This window comes from Sorex fumeus, unplaced genomic scaffold (assembly GCF_029834395.1).
Source record: "Sorex fumeus unplaced genomic scaffold, SorFum_2.1 ptg000058l, whole genome shotgun sequence".
Taxonomy (NCBI): Eukaryota; Metazoa; Chordata; class Mammalia; order Eulipotyphla; family Soricidae; genus Sorex; species Sorex fumeus.
This window is the reverse complement of record NW_026606115.1, coordinates 11,483,047-11,500,307: the sequence shown is the minus strand read 5'-3', so window position 1 is coordinate 11,500,307 and position 17,261 is coordinate 11,483,047. Positions and strand designations below refer to the sequence as shown.

The 17,261-nt window shown below is 39.7% G+C and overlaps 2 non-coding genes across 2 annotated transcripts; both read right to left on the bottom strand.

Annotated features, from left to right (window-relative positions):
• Window positions 1-701: 701 nt before the first annotated feature.
• On the bottom strand, window positions 702-775 carry TRNAN-GUU (transfer RNA asparagine (anticodon GUU)). The gene has a single exon. It is a non-coding gene; the product is annotated as a tRNA-Asn (tRNA).
• A 16,361-nt stretch (window positions 776-17,136) lies between these two features.
• Window positions 17,137-17,261, bottom strand: LOC130034313 (small nucleolar RNA SNORA27). The gene has a single exon (XR_008794085.1). It is a non-coding gene; the product is annotated as a small nucleolar RNA SNORA27 (small nucleolar RNA).

The following is a 17,261-nucleotide window of genomic DNA, read 5'->3' as shown; positions in this document are numbered from 1 at the left end:
TTCTTGCAACATGGATGGAACTGGAAGATACATTAAATGAAACTAGAGAAGGACAAAGACAGGATGATCTCACTTATAGATGGTAGTACTGCAATATAGCACTGTCGTCCCGTTGTTCACCGATTTGCTCGAGCGGGCACCAGTAAGGTCTCACAACAAATTGTGAGACTTGCTGTTACTATTTTTGGCATATTTAATATGTCATGGGGAGCTTGCCAGGTTTTGCCGTGCAGGCAAGATACTCTCAGTAGCTTGCCAGGCTCTCTGAGAGGGGCAGAGAAATCAAACCCAGGTCATCTGCATGTAAGGCAAATGCCCTACCGCTGTGCTATGGATACAAAATAATTGTGTAAGAAAATTATTTGTAAGGGTGGATGCCTAGATAATCCATGGTCTGACAGTAAAAAGGAGAAGAAGGGCAAAGAAGCAATGAAATTGAGAGGGGAATAAAAGATAGATGGGAAGCAATAGGGAATGTGATTCAAGGGGATCTGAATAAATTGATGGTGTAAATGAGAGGTATAGCTAAATATCCAAATCAGAAAGTCAACAACACTAAAACCAAAAGATCCAAACTTCAACAACCAAAATTTTAAATGTACCTGTCAAGGTGACAGACTGGAGATGGGGCAGGGTTTGAGGATAGATGGGAACCTGGGAACCCTGGTAGTTGGAAGAAGATACTCATGGTGGTGCACCTCCGTCCCTGGGTGGGCTCGAACCACCAACCTTTCGGTTAACAGCCGAACGCGCTAACTGATTGCGCCACAGAGACAGGGCTGGAGCGATAGCACAGCGGTAGGGTGTTCGCCTTACAAGCGGCCAACATGGCCGACCCGAGTTCGATTCCTCCGCCCCTCTCGGAGAGCTCGGCAAGCTACCGAGAGTATTCGATATGCCAGACACAGTAACAACAAAGTCTCCAATGGAGACGTTACTGGGCCCGCTCGAGCAAATCGACGATCAACGGGAGGGCCTTTACCTTTTTTTTTTTACCTTTTACTCATGGTGGTATTTGGTGCTGTTTTAGAAACAGTATGTCTAAAAACAAAACATAAAGAACTTTGTAAATAATGGTTCTCTAATGAAATATTTTTAATTAATAAATATTTAAAACACAGCTTGCCGGGCTCTCTGAGACGGGCAAAGGAACCGAACCTGGGCCGACCGGGTCAGCCACGTGCAAGGTAAATGCCCTACCCGCTGTGCTATTGCTCCCGCCCATATTATCCCACACAGATAATAATGGTGTATATCAAAAAGAATTATCAAGGGTGTGAATAAAAGGGGATTAGAGTACTCTTGGTGAACTGTAAATTGGGACTTTATAGAAAATGGTATGAAATTTCTTTTGCAAAGAAATTTACATGTGATCTAGAATTACATTACCTAAAAATTTATCCAAAGGATACAAAATCGCTAGTTTTAAAGGATATTTGCAATAAAAATCATTTTTAAATAAAATTAATTAGAACCTCTGAATGTGGGCAAATGTATTAGCTGAGTTTTGTAGTTCTCCAAGTGATTCCAATTTGCTCACAATTATGAATCACTGGTATATATCAGTTCCCCAAATTTTAATGTGAATGTATTACCTAGGGGTCTTCATAAATTGCAGGTTCTGACTGAGGGAGTATGAGGTAGGTCAAATTTTTGTTGACTTATTGCTGTTTTATAATAATATAGAACTTTAGTTCAATGTGGGTATGACTCATCATACCTGACACTAAAGTTCCAGTGCTATTTCATCTCCTCTACTCATTTATCCAACTCTTGTACTATTTCTTTATAAGTATCATAGTTTTCACCAAGTTTGTAAATTAGTTTTGTTATTTTCTACTTATTTCGTTCACTTATATTTTAAATATAAATAAGAATACCATGTAATTGTCTTTCACTTCATAACATATCATGTAAAATAATAAAAATAATAGTTTTAGGTTGTTCCATATATTTTGATCTAAAAAGTATAGTTGTCTTTTTTAGAGCAATGTAATATTTCAAAGAATATAAAGACTACTGATTCTTTATCCAGACATTATTCAATGACAATTGGATTCCATGTTTTGTTTATTGTGAATATTGCTACTAAGAATATAGGAGTTTTAAGCTTCCTTTTAAAGTTGTGTTTTATGTCCTTAAAACAAGTGCTTAGAATGAGCGTTGCTGAATCCAATGGAATTTCCATTTTTATATTTTACCTATTATCCATTTGCCATGGAGGCTTCATCAAATTACAATCCCCAAAAAAAGTATCCCAGACTTCCTTTATCAAAATCCTAAATTTCTAATGTATACCATGACTTTGGACAATACTTCACGTTTTGATTGTCAATAATACATATACAATTTAAAGCCTGAGACTGAAAGAAATCATCAGAAAAGTGTATGTTAACACAAAACATTGAAGAATATTTTTCTATATTCTCTCTCAACAGTTAGTAATATAATGTAAGCATAGACCAGGAAGATTATTAAATTAAATAGGGATAAGCTGTTTATCATTCTATATATGTTTTATGCCAAAAAACCATCATTTAATGGTGATTACATGGTGAACTTTTGACTTCAGGTTTGAACATCAAAATGGAATCAAAGAGTTGATATATGAATTTTGGAATACGTATTGAAGAACATTGAATCAAAAGTGAAATATATACATATTTGTATTTTATGTTTATATGTAAGAACATTAGCTGAAAGTAGAAAAGTGTTTATCAGGAATTGGAGGTAAAAAATCAAGAATTTGGTGATGGTGCATTTATAAATCATACCAAGAGTCAGAGGATCAGAGTTCAGGAATAAGGAAAATGTCACTGAAAGTATAGGAGTCCAAAAGCAAAATAATATATTAATTTAAAAAACATTACACTAGTGTGTTGTTTCAGAACTACTTATAATAGTCCGAGTTTCAAAACAACCATAGAGTCAAAGAACAGTTGAGTGGATAAAGAAACTGTGAAAGACGGATAGATATAAAAATATATAATCCTGATACTTACAACAACATAGAAGTGCTTAGAGCATAGGATTCGTGTAATAAGATATGTAGAGAAAGACAAGCACTGATTTTCATACACATATGGGATACAGCGAATATATACAAACAAATTAATTAAGCAAAAATAGACATTTGCACTAAAAGACCAATTACTGGTTACTAAAGGGAAAAGAGAAGAATGGTTAAGGCAAGAGAGATTTTACTGAGGGTAAGGTGCTTCTCTTGCATGTTTTTAATCCCCAACATCACATATGGTCCCCCAAGAGTCCTCTGGAGAAATTCCTGAATACAGAGTGAGTAGTAAACTCTGAGAATATCCAGGTGTGACCCATCTCCCCTACACCCCAGAAGGAGGATTTGTTAGTGAGTTGTGTAAAGAAAATCAACTGGAAATATAAAAATAGAACTGGAATTTGAAGTGGTAAACTTACTTTTTGTTTGTTTAGTTATGCATGCATGAAACATATAATGCTACAAACCAATGTTGCTAAAAAATTTTAAATAAGATAAAACACAAAACAAGCAAAAAGAGTTCAAGAATAACTAAAAACCTCTTCCTCTTAGCCCCCACCCCCCAAGCTGTGCTGATCTTCTCCCAAACCCAGATCAGTTAATCCGCCGGTACTCGAACAGGGGACTTGGATTTCTCCCTGAAAGTCCCCCAGGCGTCCTCTCAGACAAGCTGTGCTGGTCTTCTCCCCTAACTCTCGGACAAGCTGTGCTTCTCTTATCCCCTACCCAGTCTTTACACCCCCCACATATACCAGGTACCCGTGGGGGCATGGCCTTTGCAGGAGTGGGCATGGCTTCTGTAGAAGTGGGCATGGCCTAATTTTATGCGGGCCACCACTCATGCAGCTGCAGTTAGTTTAGCCATACCAAGGAACCTAGTCCCCAAAACTACACACCAACATGAAGAAACAACGCAAATCCCCACCATGTGAGGAGGACAACGAAAAGAATCCAGAAGCCTCTGTCGATACTGCTCACCTAAGGGAACTCTCTGACAAAGAATTCAGATACAAAGTCATGAAGAAGTTCAATCAACTCAATGAAACAGTCAGACAGATATCCGGTAACATGACAGAAAAAATCGAGAAATTACGGGAAGAAATGAGAGCAGAAATGTCATGAATAAAAGATTCCGTAGATGAAATGAAAAACTCAGTCTGTGTCCTCAACAGTTGAAGACCGCAGTTGAAGAGAGAATTAGTGAGCTAGAAGATCAGATGCACCAATCCAACATGCAACAACAGTGGCAAGGGACCTCAAAATAGCTTTAGAGAGAATAAGAGTCGTAGGAGATGATTCCAAGAGGAACAACATTAGAATCATTGGAGTACCAGAAGCTCAGGGAAACAATCCCAATGAAAAAAAAAAAAAAAACACGGTTAAACAAATCAGTGCTGAAAAATTCCCAGAGCTCGACAATGCAGCCATTCAGGTTCAAGGAGCCCGAAGGGTGCCAGTTAAAAGAGACCCTAACGAAAATACTCCAGGACATATCATAGTTTGAATGATCAATTCTGCCGATAGAGATACAATAATGCAAGCAGCAAGGGCAAAAAAGAAAATCACATACAAAGGAGCACCACTTCGATTCACAGCAGACCTATCAGAGGAAACCCTCCAAGCCCGAAGGCAATGGCGGGATATAGTGAAAAAACTAAATGAAATGAATGCTTCGCCAAGAATACTCTATCTAGCTAAACTCTCACTCAAAATTGAGGGAACGGTACACTACTTTTCAGATAAACAGATGCTCAGGAACTTTATAGACTCAAAACCAAACCTAAAAGAAGGACGAAAGGGGCTACTGTAAGACAAGACAAACCCTACAAGCACAACAGACCCTTAAAGAAAGATGACACAAAACCCCATAACAATAATCTCTCTCAACATCAATAGTCTAAATTCACCAATTAAGAGACACAAAGTGGCAAAATGGAATCAGAAACAGAACCCAACATGCTGCTGCCTACAAGAAACTCATCTCAACAGTCAGAGCAAACACAGACTCAAAGTGAAGAAATGGAAAACAACGCTGCAAGCAAACAACTCCTTCCAAAAAGCTGGGATGGCAATACTAGTATCTGACAACATTAACTTTAGGTTGAAAAAGATTAGAAGGGACAGCGAAGGCTATTTTTGCTTCATCAAGGGATACTACAGGAAAAAATAATACTCTTAAATGTATATGCAACTAATGAGAAAACAGCTAAATATTGAAAACAACTGCTAACAGATCTTAAGGAGGACATTGCTAGCAACGCAATGGTAGATGGAGACTTCAATACTGCCTTATCACCTCTGGATAAAAAAACAAGAACAAAACTCAACAAGGAAACATTAGCTTTGAAAGAAGAAATAGAAGAGAAAGGGCTTATAGACCTACATAGGGCTTTACACCCCAAAAAGAAAGAATACACATTCTTCTCCAGTGTGCATGGAACAATTTCCAAAATAGACCATGTCCTAGGCCACAAAACATACCTCAATAGAATCAGGAAGATAGAAAAAGTATCAACCATCTTTTCAGACCATGATGCACTGAGAATAGAAGTGAATCACACACAGACATGGAGAAAACCAAATCAAACACCTGGAAATTAAACAACTCAATGCTGAACAAAGGGTGGATCCAGAAGGAAGTGAAGGACGAAATCAAAAGATACTTGGAAACAAATGAGAATGAAGAAACAAGCTACCAGAAATTATGGGATGCAGCTAAAGCAGTATCAAGGGGGAAATTCATAGCTCTGCAAGCATATCTCAGGATGGAAGAAAGGATGCACATAAACAGCTTGACTTCACAGCTCAAGATCTTAGAAAACGATCAACAATAGGAGCCTAAATCAGGCAGAATGAAAGAGATCATAAAATTTAGAGCAGAAATCAATGACATGAAAACCAAAGAAACAATCTGAAAGATCAATGAAACCAAGAGCTGGTTCTTCAAGAAAATAAATAAGATAAATAAACTAGTAGCAACACTGACAAAGAAACAGAGAGAGAGAACCCTAATAAATCGAATCAGAAATGAGAATGGGGATATCACAACAGAAACCAAAGAAATTTAAAAGATTATCAGAGACTAATTTGAAAGTCTGTATGCCACGAAACAAGAGAACCCAGAAGAAATGGATAAATTCCTGGATTCCTATAATCTCTCAAGAATGAACCAAGAAGCCTTGGAATACCTTAATAGATCCATTCATATCAAAGAAATTGAAGTGGTAATCAAAAGTCTTCCAAAAATATATCTGAAAAAATATCCCCTGTTCATGGATCGGGAGAATTAACATTGTCAAATTGGTAATACTTCCCAAAGCACTGTAAAATTCAATGCAATCTCTATTACGATACCCATGACATTCTTGAAAGAAATGGAGCGAACACTCCTGAAATTTATATGGAACAATAAGCCCCCACGAATAGCTAAAGCAATTGTTAGGAAAAAGAAAATGGGAGGAATCAACCTCCCTAACTACAAACTCTACTACAAAGCAGTAATAATTAAAACAGCATGGTACTGGAACAAAGGCAGAGCTGTAGACCAATGGAACAGGGATGAATATACTGACATCTACCCCCAAGCATATGATCATCTAATCTTCTATAAGGGGGCAATAAAAATGAAGTGGAGCAGGGAAAGCCTCTCTAACAAATTGTGCTGGCAAAACTCGATGGCTACATGCAAAAGAGTGGGCTCAGATCTCTGCCTAACGCCATGTACAAAAGTAAGATCAAAATGGATTAGAGACCTCAATATCAGACAGGAATCCATAAAGTTCACTGAAGACAAAGTTGGCAAAACCCCCCATGACATAGAAGCTAATGGTATCTTCAAAGATGTCACGCCACTGGCCAAGCAAGTGAAAACAGAGATAGATAAATGGGACTATCTTAAACTAAGAAGCTTCTGCACCTCAAAAGAAACAGTGACCAAAATACAAAGACAGTCTACAGAATGGGAAAGGATATTCGCTGAATACACATCTGACAAGGGGTTGATATCAAGGATATACAAGGTACTGGTTGAACTCCACAAGAAGAAAACATCCAACCGCATCAAAAAATGGGGAGATGAAATGAACAGAACTTTCTCAAAGAATAAATCCAAATGGCTAAAAGGCACATGAGAAAATGCTCTACATCATTAATCATCAGGGAGATGCAGATCAAAACAACAATGAGATATCATTTCACGCCACAGAGACTGGCCCATTTCCAAAAGAACAAAAGCAACCATTGCTGGCACTGATGTGGTGAGAAAGGGACCCTCCTTCACTGCCGGTGGGAATGCTGACTGGTTCAGTCCTTTTATAAAACAGTATAGTCGATTCTCAAAAAATTAGAAATTGAGCTCCCATTTGACCCAGCAATACTATTCCTGGGAATATATCCCAGAGAGACAAAAATGTATAGTCGAAGTCACATCTGTACTTGTTTGTTCATTGCAGCACTCTTTACAATAGCCAGAATCTGGAAAAAACCTGAGTGCCCAAGAATAGATGACTGGTTAAAGAAACTTTGGTACATCTATACAATGGAGTACTATGGAGCTGTTAGAAAAGATGAAGTCATGAAATTTACATAGAAGTGGTACTACATGGAAAGTATCATGTTAAGCGAAATGAGTCAGAAAGAGAGGGATAGACATAGAAAGATTGCATTCATCTGGGGAACATCAAGTAACAAAATAGGAGACTAACACCCAAGAGTGGCCGAGATTAGTACCAAGAATTTTGCTCCATGGCTTGGAGGCCAGCCACACATGCTAGGGGAATAGGGAGCTCAGATAGAAAAGGGAGCACCAAATAAAGGGTGTTGGAAGGATACTCCCAGGATGGGAGAAGCATGTTGAATGTAGACTATAAACCAAACATGATTGCCCCTCAATGCCTCTTTTGCAAACCACAACACCCGAAAGGAGAGAGAGAATAAAAGGGATTGCCCTGCCACAGAGGCAGGGTGGGATGGGGGGCATGGGTATTGGGAGGGATACTGGGACCCGTGGTGGTGGAAAATGGGCACTGGTGGAGGGAAGGGTACTTGATCATTGTGGAAATGAAACCCAAGCACAAGAATTTGTAATTCTACAACTGTACCTCATGGTGTTTCACTAATAAAAATTAAAATAAATAAATAAAGTCTTAAAAAAAGAATAACTTAAAATATATTGGGAGCCAAAGAATTTAGAGACCATGACACTAGCAGAACTGTTCACGTTAATATGGAAGTTTCCAAACGAATAACAAAAATAATTCGAATATAAAATAGCACTAGATGGAGAGAAATACAGTAGCAGGTAAGGCACATACCACACATGAAGTCAACCAGGGTTCAATCCTTTATACCTCATACGATCCCCCAAGCAGGACAGGACAGAACACAGAACCACCCACAAGTAAGCCTTAACTACCAATACTTGTGGCCCCCACAAAAAATTAAAAAACAAGGACAGCAAAATAAAGTGGACCATAAGTTAAGATTTTCCATAACCAAAATGTAATCAAGAAGTCAGAAGATGATAGGATGATGGAATTTTATAGACTAATGTTTCTAGAAATTCTCACTTAACTGAGCTCTAAGTGAAGTTTAGCCATAAAGTTTAATTTTTAAAAAGATCCTAATATTAATCAGAATTATAAATCACTGAAATAATCAATTAAAACTGAATAGTAAACTCCTTCCGGGCTGGAGCGATAGCACAGTGGTAAGGCATTTGCCTTGCACGCAGCCAAGATGGCCGATCTGAGTTTGAATCCTCCGGCCCTCTCAGAGAGCCCAGCAAGCTACCAAGAGTATCGAGCCCGCACAGCAAAGCCTGGCAAGCTCCCTGTGACGTATTGGATATGCCAAACACAGTAACATCAAGTCTCACGATGGAGACATTATTGGGCCCGCTCGAGCAAATCGATGAACAACAGGAGGACTGTGACTGTGACTGGTAAACTCCTTCTATTGCTTCTGTGTAGTACATTTAGGCCAATAACATTTAGTTGCTATCTTAGTAAATTTAGCAAATTCAGAGAACTTAATTTATTTGTTCAATAACACTGTCACTCTAGCACTGTCCTCCTGTTGTTCATCAATTTTCTCCAGCAGGCACCAGTACCGTCTCCATTATGAGACTTGTAACTGTTTTTGGCAAATCAAAATACACCACAGGGAGCTTGCCAGGCTAAGCCGGATACTCTCGTAGCTTGCCGTGCTCTCCCAGGGGGACGGAGGAATCATCCTGGGTCAATCTTGTGCAAGGGAAATGCCCTACCCGCTGTGCTCATACATATCAAACAGGCACACAGCTCTTTGTGAGCCTACAGTTGTCAGCGCCAAGGACAGTGTTTAGCAGAGCCACAGGCACTGGGACTAGAGTAGATGAGCAGTCTGCCTGCACATTTACAGGGATGTCTGCTTCTCTTGCTGGGACATCTCCTCCCGGACTGTTATCTAAGCCGAGGTTTAGTGCCTAGGCCTAAACTCTCCCTGGCTGCATGTTTCCTGCCAAGACCCGCAATCTTCCTTTAAGTCTAAGCTCTGGTGGCCATTTCCTGCTTAGACTAAGCTCTCTCTGACAGGTCGTTTCTTGCTTGACTGCGTGTCCGCAGCTCTTGTTACCTGGGACCCAGCATGCCTCACCTATACCACCCAGATTTAGGGGCCAGCATCTGCCCGAGATTCTCCGCTCAAGGCTTTGTGTGTAGGAGGCTCTGGTTACCCAGTCCAGTCCAGCCCGGCCTCAAGCCCCATCACCCCCCCGGGCTGCTCCCAGAAGGAACAAGGCCCATCTTCATTACTTTCGAAGTGTCTTTATGAGTCGTTTTTCACACTTTTTACACTTCATTTCACTGTACTGAGTGATCATGATCAATGCTGAACTCTGTGTGCGAGCGTGTACACGCACACACGCACGCACACACATACACACGTGCACACATGCGCGAGCATGCACACACGCGAGCTGCCTTGTGGCTCAGGGCCCTCCCCGACCCGAGCCTGGCCAGGTCCTCATGCTTGTCACGGGAGAGGTGCGATGGGAGGGGCTCCAAGGGGGCTGGCGTGGGACCTGTTGCTCCGGAACACGTGAGACTCGGCAGCAAACGTGGGCACTAACACCTGAACCACAGGAGACGATGCAAGACCGCTGGAGACAAGGCAATTCTGTGGGAGACAACACAAGATTATGGGTGAGATGTCGCGAGACCGTGGGAGACAACACGAGACTGTGGGGAGATGCCACAAGACCATAGGGAAACAACATGAGACTGTGGGAGACAACAAGAGACTGGGAGACAATGCAAGACTGTGGGAAGATGCTGTGAGACAGTGGGGAGATACCGCGAGACTGTGGGGAGACAACATGAGACCATGGGGAGCTGCCACGAGATTGTGGGGTGACAACGCGAGACCGTGGAGATGCACCGTGACACCATGGGGAGACATCGTGAGACCGTAGGTGCTGCTGAGGGCCAGAGCTGCGCAGGAGCCTGCCCCGCCATCCCGGCACCACATGACTTTTGGCCCACGCCTTCCCCGCGTGCTATGCCTTCTACAAGGCTGTTCTCATCTTTCTACCACCTGGCAGGTCCGAGAGCTACGTCTGTCCTCCCCCGTTGTTCAATAACACACTACTAGGAAATAATTTAAGCTGAGATTCAAGCCTTGATTTGTTAACTCTAAAGCTGGAATGTCTTCAACATGTTGTTGTTGGGGAGTGAAGTGAGGTAGTATTTTAGGGCAGAAGATACCTACAAACAAATTCAAAATTCTCCAGATGAGATTTAACAGAAAACAGTGGGAGGAAACAATGCCTCTAGAATACTTCCATTACTTATAGCTTTATCTATCCCTCTGAATTTCCCTTACTATTTCCACTAAACTTGCTTTCCCATAGTTGCCACCACATCTCCAGAAAATAGAGGGACTAGGTGTAAGGAAGTCAATGTAATGTCATGGCTTGCCCTCGTAGATGTAGCTGACCTCCACACCTCCTCCATCCAAGTAGTTTCTCGTTCTTTTCTAACGAGAGAGAGCAAGGAACAAAATAGTGTTGTAGGCATAAAAAAATTTTATCTCCCCCTACTTTAGCCCTCTGACATGTAAGCAGCTCTGTATAATAAAAATCTTAATCATTTGTGTGTACACATAGCAACCATTCATTTTCTGTTAGCTTTGAGTGAACAGTAGGGGTTTTATGCATTTAGAAAAGAAATCAACACTGGGCGTCTAATAACATAAGTAGACAAATTGAAACTTAAAATGCATCTCTCTACATATGAAAGAAAAGCCAGTAATAAATATTCTTAAACTTCAGCCCCTTCCAGCTCAGCAAATGCTTTTAAACTAAGAACACAGGGTAGTGATGACTCCTTAGAAGAATTCTGACTCTTGTCTAAGAAAGATTTGCTGGCCTGGTTGGAAATTGATGACTTCTAGAAATATCACATATTTCCCTCCAAGCTACTGTATGGAGTGCCTTATTTCTTTTACAAAATACATTTACTGTTAGTCTTCTTGAAGCTTTCATTTTTTTTCACCACCATGCTGCTTTGGGACTAAATACAATCCAAAAGCATCTCCACATTTGTATTTCTTCCAAGAATAAACCCCAAATTTAAAATGACTTTATCATACTCTGAAAGGATCAGGTTTTCCCTCTTTGGACAACTTGCTTGATCATTATGAAGCTTATTGCAGAGAAGGTCTCTCATTACCTCATTCCAGCAGAAATTCCTTCATCAGCTAAAACTTTATGTTACCACTCTGCAGAAGCCAAAATTCCCTTTTCCCAAAGACCAGGCCTGTATGTCTTGGTTCAGGTCTGCAAGGCAAGAAATCGCTGTCTGTAATACACCAGAAATGTAACTAAATGGAGGCACAAACTACTCTGAAACTTAACTAATTAGGGGTAACTACTAATTAGGAGAGAACATCAATTAAAACAGACTTTAGTAACTTTAAACCTTTCATACCAGTGGTCGCCTCAGCTTCAGGAATTATAATACTACAGACACAAAAACATGCCAATTGGGTAATTAATTCCCATTTTTCCGTAAAATTAATGTCTAAATAAGCTTTAACAAAATTGTCAAGGTGCTTGAGATGTAACACAAAGGTTTGAATGCATGCTTTGCATGTGAGAGTAAGGCTTAATGCCTGGCACTCCCATTATGGTCTCCTGAACATAACCATAAGTGACCCTTGAGAACAGAGCCAAGAATACTGCCTGAGCACTAACAGATATGGTTCCCCACTCAAAATAAATACTCCTACAGTATTGAAAAAGTCTCTTCAACAAATGACACTGTGAAAGCCAGACCCATGAAGAATGAAATTATAACACAGTCTTACACGTTCAATTCCTCCACCCGTCTCGGAGAGCCCTGCAAGCTACTGAGAGTATCTCGCCTGCATGGCAAAGCCTGGCAAGCTCCCTGTGATGTATTCGATATGCCAAACACAGTAACAACAAGTCTCACAATGGAGACGTTACTGGGCCCGCTGGAGCAAATCTATGAACAACGGGAGGACAGTGACAATGACAGAGTCTTACAATGAAAATATTAATTCAAAACAAATTACAATTTAGTATATCCCACCATTGTCTTCAGGTTCAGACTGTTTCCTCTGATAAATCTGCTGTAAATCTACTGGGGATGTGGATTTGATCAGTGGTAAAGTATGGGTCTTGCATGCTTGAAACCTGGGTTTAACCTCTGGTTAAACAAAAAAAAAATGATTAGTCTTGTATTATTCTTGTATTAGACCTAAAACCATATAATACAACAAAAAAACTAGACAAAACACTGTGATATACTGGGTCCAGTGATGTCTTTGGGAATTCAACTTCTTGTCAAGTGATACATAAGAAAGATTAACAATTATGACCAAGTTAATTCAAAAAATTTCTGCAGTGCTGAAGAGATTGTACAGTGCATAGGTCACTTGCTTTGCACAGGGCCCATATGGATTCAATCCTCAGCACCACATATGTGACCTGAGTCCAGACAGGAGTCATCCCTGAGCACAGATCCAGGTGTTATCACAGAACATAATTGGGTGTGTCTCCCGAAACAAACAAAATATTCTGCACACAAAAGAAGCTACCTGAAAAATAAAAAATATAGTCTTCTTAATGGGAAAAATATTCAAATACCATACATTCCTCTAGGCCAACTAGGAATCTAAGGAATAAAAAGCAATCATAAAACTCAAAATAAATAAATAACCCATGAAAAATGAGCAGAATAGCCTGAGACACACTTCTACAAAGAAGGCACACAAATGGCCAACAGATAAAGGATAAAATGCTTATCATAACTTATTATTAAAATGCAAATCAATATGACAATGATAAATCACCTACCTCCTACAAAAATCACTATATTACAAAAACTAGAAAGAATAAATCTCTATGAGCCTCTTGGGGGGAATGAATCCTTGTGCACAAATGAGGGGGGGAACATAAATTGGTCCAGTCTCTTTGGAAATAAGTATTTTCAATATGCTAAAATTAGAACTAACATATAATACAGAAATTCTACTCATATGTACCTATCCTATCCTGCTCCACAACTTCTATGCCATATGTAAATCCTTCTTAGTGCCATGGACAGAGAAAACCCTTCCCAAATCCCTATCAAACACTGAACATACCCCCAAGGACCCAGAAAACTGAAGCTAGCCTCTTTTCTCATTCATGTGTGACAAGGTCGCTAGCCTTCATCCTGCCCCGTGGCTTCTGTGCCATCTACATTCCCCTTCCTGGGTCCCAAGGACTGAGGAAGGCCTTCTCAAAGTCCTCTTGGACATGAAACCAACAATCCTTCATTCCCACCAACTTCAAGGCATCTTATGTCTTGCACAATTCCTAAAATATGTTTATTTTAACTCTTCTATTAAAATGGATGGGCTGGAGCAATAGCACAGCAGGTAGTGCATTTGTTTGCCTTGCACGTGACCGATCCAGCTGAAGCAGGTTTGATTCTTTTGCCCCTCTCGGAGAGCCTGCCAAGTTACCGAGAGTATCTCGTCTGCATGGCAAAGCCTGGCAAGCTACCCATGACATATTCTATATGCCAAACACAGTAACAAGTGTCACAATGGAGACGTTACTGGGCCCGCTCAAGCAAATCGATGAACAACGGGAGGAGAGTGACAGTGACCCCGAGTCACATCCCTCGTCTCTAGACTGATTAAAATGGATATATTAGAAACTTGTAGGGATGACATGGCTATTCCTTTTTTATTGAATGCATGAGTATTCCTTTTTATATTGTGATAGCATTGGTTTACATCGTTGCATATTTTGAGAATGCCTTCACACACTCTTCAAAGGTATGTTGTAACAATGTGCCTTCTACAAGGCTGCTGTCATCTTTCTACCATCACAAATAGATTCTTCCCATTATATGTGCCCACTATATCCTCCGCCTCTAGAAATCTAGTTCCTGCTGTCCAAATCCAAAGTTTGATTTTGGACAGATTCGTATAATTCATTCACATTGTTCCCTTATGTCTCATGAATGAGTGGGATCATTTGGTATGTGTGTTCTCCTTCTGCCTTATTTCACTCCGTGTCACATCCGTTAGCCCATGTTTAATCAAAATGTATGATTAATTTTTTTGAACTGAGCATTATTCCATTGTGTATCTATACAACAGCTTTATCCACTCATATCTTGTTGAGACTTGGGTTCTGTCCAGAACTAGACTACTGTAATTAGCATTGCAATGAGCATAGGAATAATAAGAGTTTTAAGAATAAACATTTTCATGTCTGTGATGGTCCTCCTCACCATGATGCCCTATTAGTAAACATGGCCAATGAAGTAACATCTCAAGAGCATGGTCATGGTTGAACTAATATATTATAAAGAATACCGCTTTCTGAAAAATAACAAAATAGATCAGATGTCTGTCATTTAAAACTCAAATTGTAGCACCAAAAAATTTTAAGAACAATGATGGAACAAAAAAATTCACCTGCTCTTACAGACAGAGACAGAAGTCTTGGCAAATCACTGAGATCAAAGGAACCCTCAGGCCTCATCAATGAGTAAACCAAATTAGTGCTCCATACAACAGCCATGGAAATAAAGCAATAACTGGAAGAAAAAAATCAACCAACTTAAAGATGAATTCATCATCTTTCAAAGAGTCTATACAAATGCAATAGCAAGTTAAAAAAAACAGAATTCAGCGTGCAGAGGACCACATCAGTGATATAGAAGACAAAATACTAGCCATTACCAATGACGAAGTGAAAAAAGAAAAGTAAATGAATGGAAGATAATGCAAGCTTGTTGATAATCATTGTACCACTGTATCACTGTCTTTCCGTTGTTCATCAATTTACTCAAGTGGGTGCCAGTAATGTCTCCATTCATCCCAGCCCTGAGATATTAGCAGCCTCTCCTTACTCGTCTTTCCCAATGCTGTCATATTGGAGGCTCTTTCAGGGTCAGGGGAAAGAGACCCGTTATTGTTACTGAATTTGCCATATTGAATATGCCAAAAACAGTAGTTTGCCAGGCTCTGCCGTGCAGGTGAGATACTCTCGGTAGCTTGCCGGGCTCTCTGAAAGGGTTGATAGATAATAGCAAGATAAATAATCTACAAATCATAGAAATACCGTAGCACTGTAGCACTGTCCTCCCGTTGTTCATTGATTTGCTCAAGTAGGCCCAGTAATGTCTCCATTGTGAGACTTTGTTGTTACTGTATTTGGCATATTGAATACGTCACAGGTAGCTTGCCAGGCTTTGCCATGCAGGCGGGATACTCTTGGAAGCTTGCTGGGCTCTCCGAGAGGGGTGGAGGAATCGAACTCTGGTCGGCCTGGTTGGCCCCATGCAAGGCAAACGCCCTCCCCACTGTGCTATCACTCCAGCCTAGAAGTAGGAAAATGTACATGGTAAAATCAGCTGGTTAAAGAAATAATAACTGAGAACTTTACTGATATCTTGAGAGAGGCTCCTGCACATTTTCAAGAGGCTCAAAGGATACAAAACAAAATGGACGCAAACAAAAGTACACCAAGACACATAGTAATCAAAATTGTTAAATCAAAAGACAAACGAAGACTACTTACAGCAGCAAGAGAAGAAAATCTCATATATCTATCTATCCAAGGAATATGAAATCACTGTTTTGAAAAGATGTATGCATTCCTAGGCATATTACAATGCTGTTTACAGTAGTTTAGATCTGGAAACAATCCACATACTCAACAACATATGAGTGGATAAAGATGCGGTTATATAGACACAATGGAATAACGTTCAGTTACAAAAAAATGAAATCTTACCTTTTGGTAAATCATGGATTAAACGATATAACACCAAGTGAAATAAGGCAAAAGAGATAGACACATACCAAATGATCACAGTCATTCATGAGACATGAAGAAACAATGTGAAGGAATTAGATGAACCTGTCCAAAATCAAACTTTGGATTTGGACAGCAGAAACTAGCCTGCCAGATGTGAAAAAAATACTGGTTACATATGATGGAAAGAGTGTAATATATGGTAGTAGAACAATAACAGCAGTCATAACACATTTGTGACAACATACCTTTGAAGAGGTGTGAAAGGCACTCTCAAAATCAAACTAATGTTATCTCAATAAAAGTAGAAATAGTTGATTATGGGTTGAATCACCTTCCGTCTCTCACCCTGCCTTTAATATCTAAAGAATTCTGGGGTCAAAAGAGAACATAGGTAGGCAATCTTTATGCACAGGCAAGGAACATAAAAGATACCCAGATAGATAATAAATTACTTTCTGAGCTCATTACACTTATTCATCCCTCAACCTGACTCATGAGGCTTTCCTTCCTCTTTGCTCAATAGAAGATAGAGGTTAAGACTGAAATTCCAAGAACCTAATTCATGTCACAAGGGGAAAACGCTTGAAAGGAAAGAACCAAATACAGGCAGGGAAGAATTTAAATTCAAGTATAAATTTTAAAAGGAACTATATTCATTTCTTATTTCAGTTCTTCAGATTGGATTTCATAACAGGAGAAAAATATCACATTTTAAATATTTATTTTGAAAATGTAAGGTAGTCTCAACTATTATCTTATGTAAGGTAATAGTCCTTTAAAATGAATATTTTTTCCATACTGTTTCCCCTAACAGGATGCAAAACAAACCCAGTTTGTGTGAGTTTTAAAAGAACACTTCGTTTGCCTCACTTGAATGACCAATTAAGACATAAGTTCAATTGGCAAAGAGAGAAGGGGGCA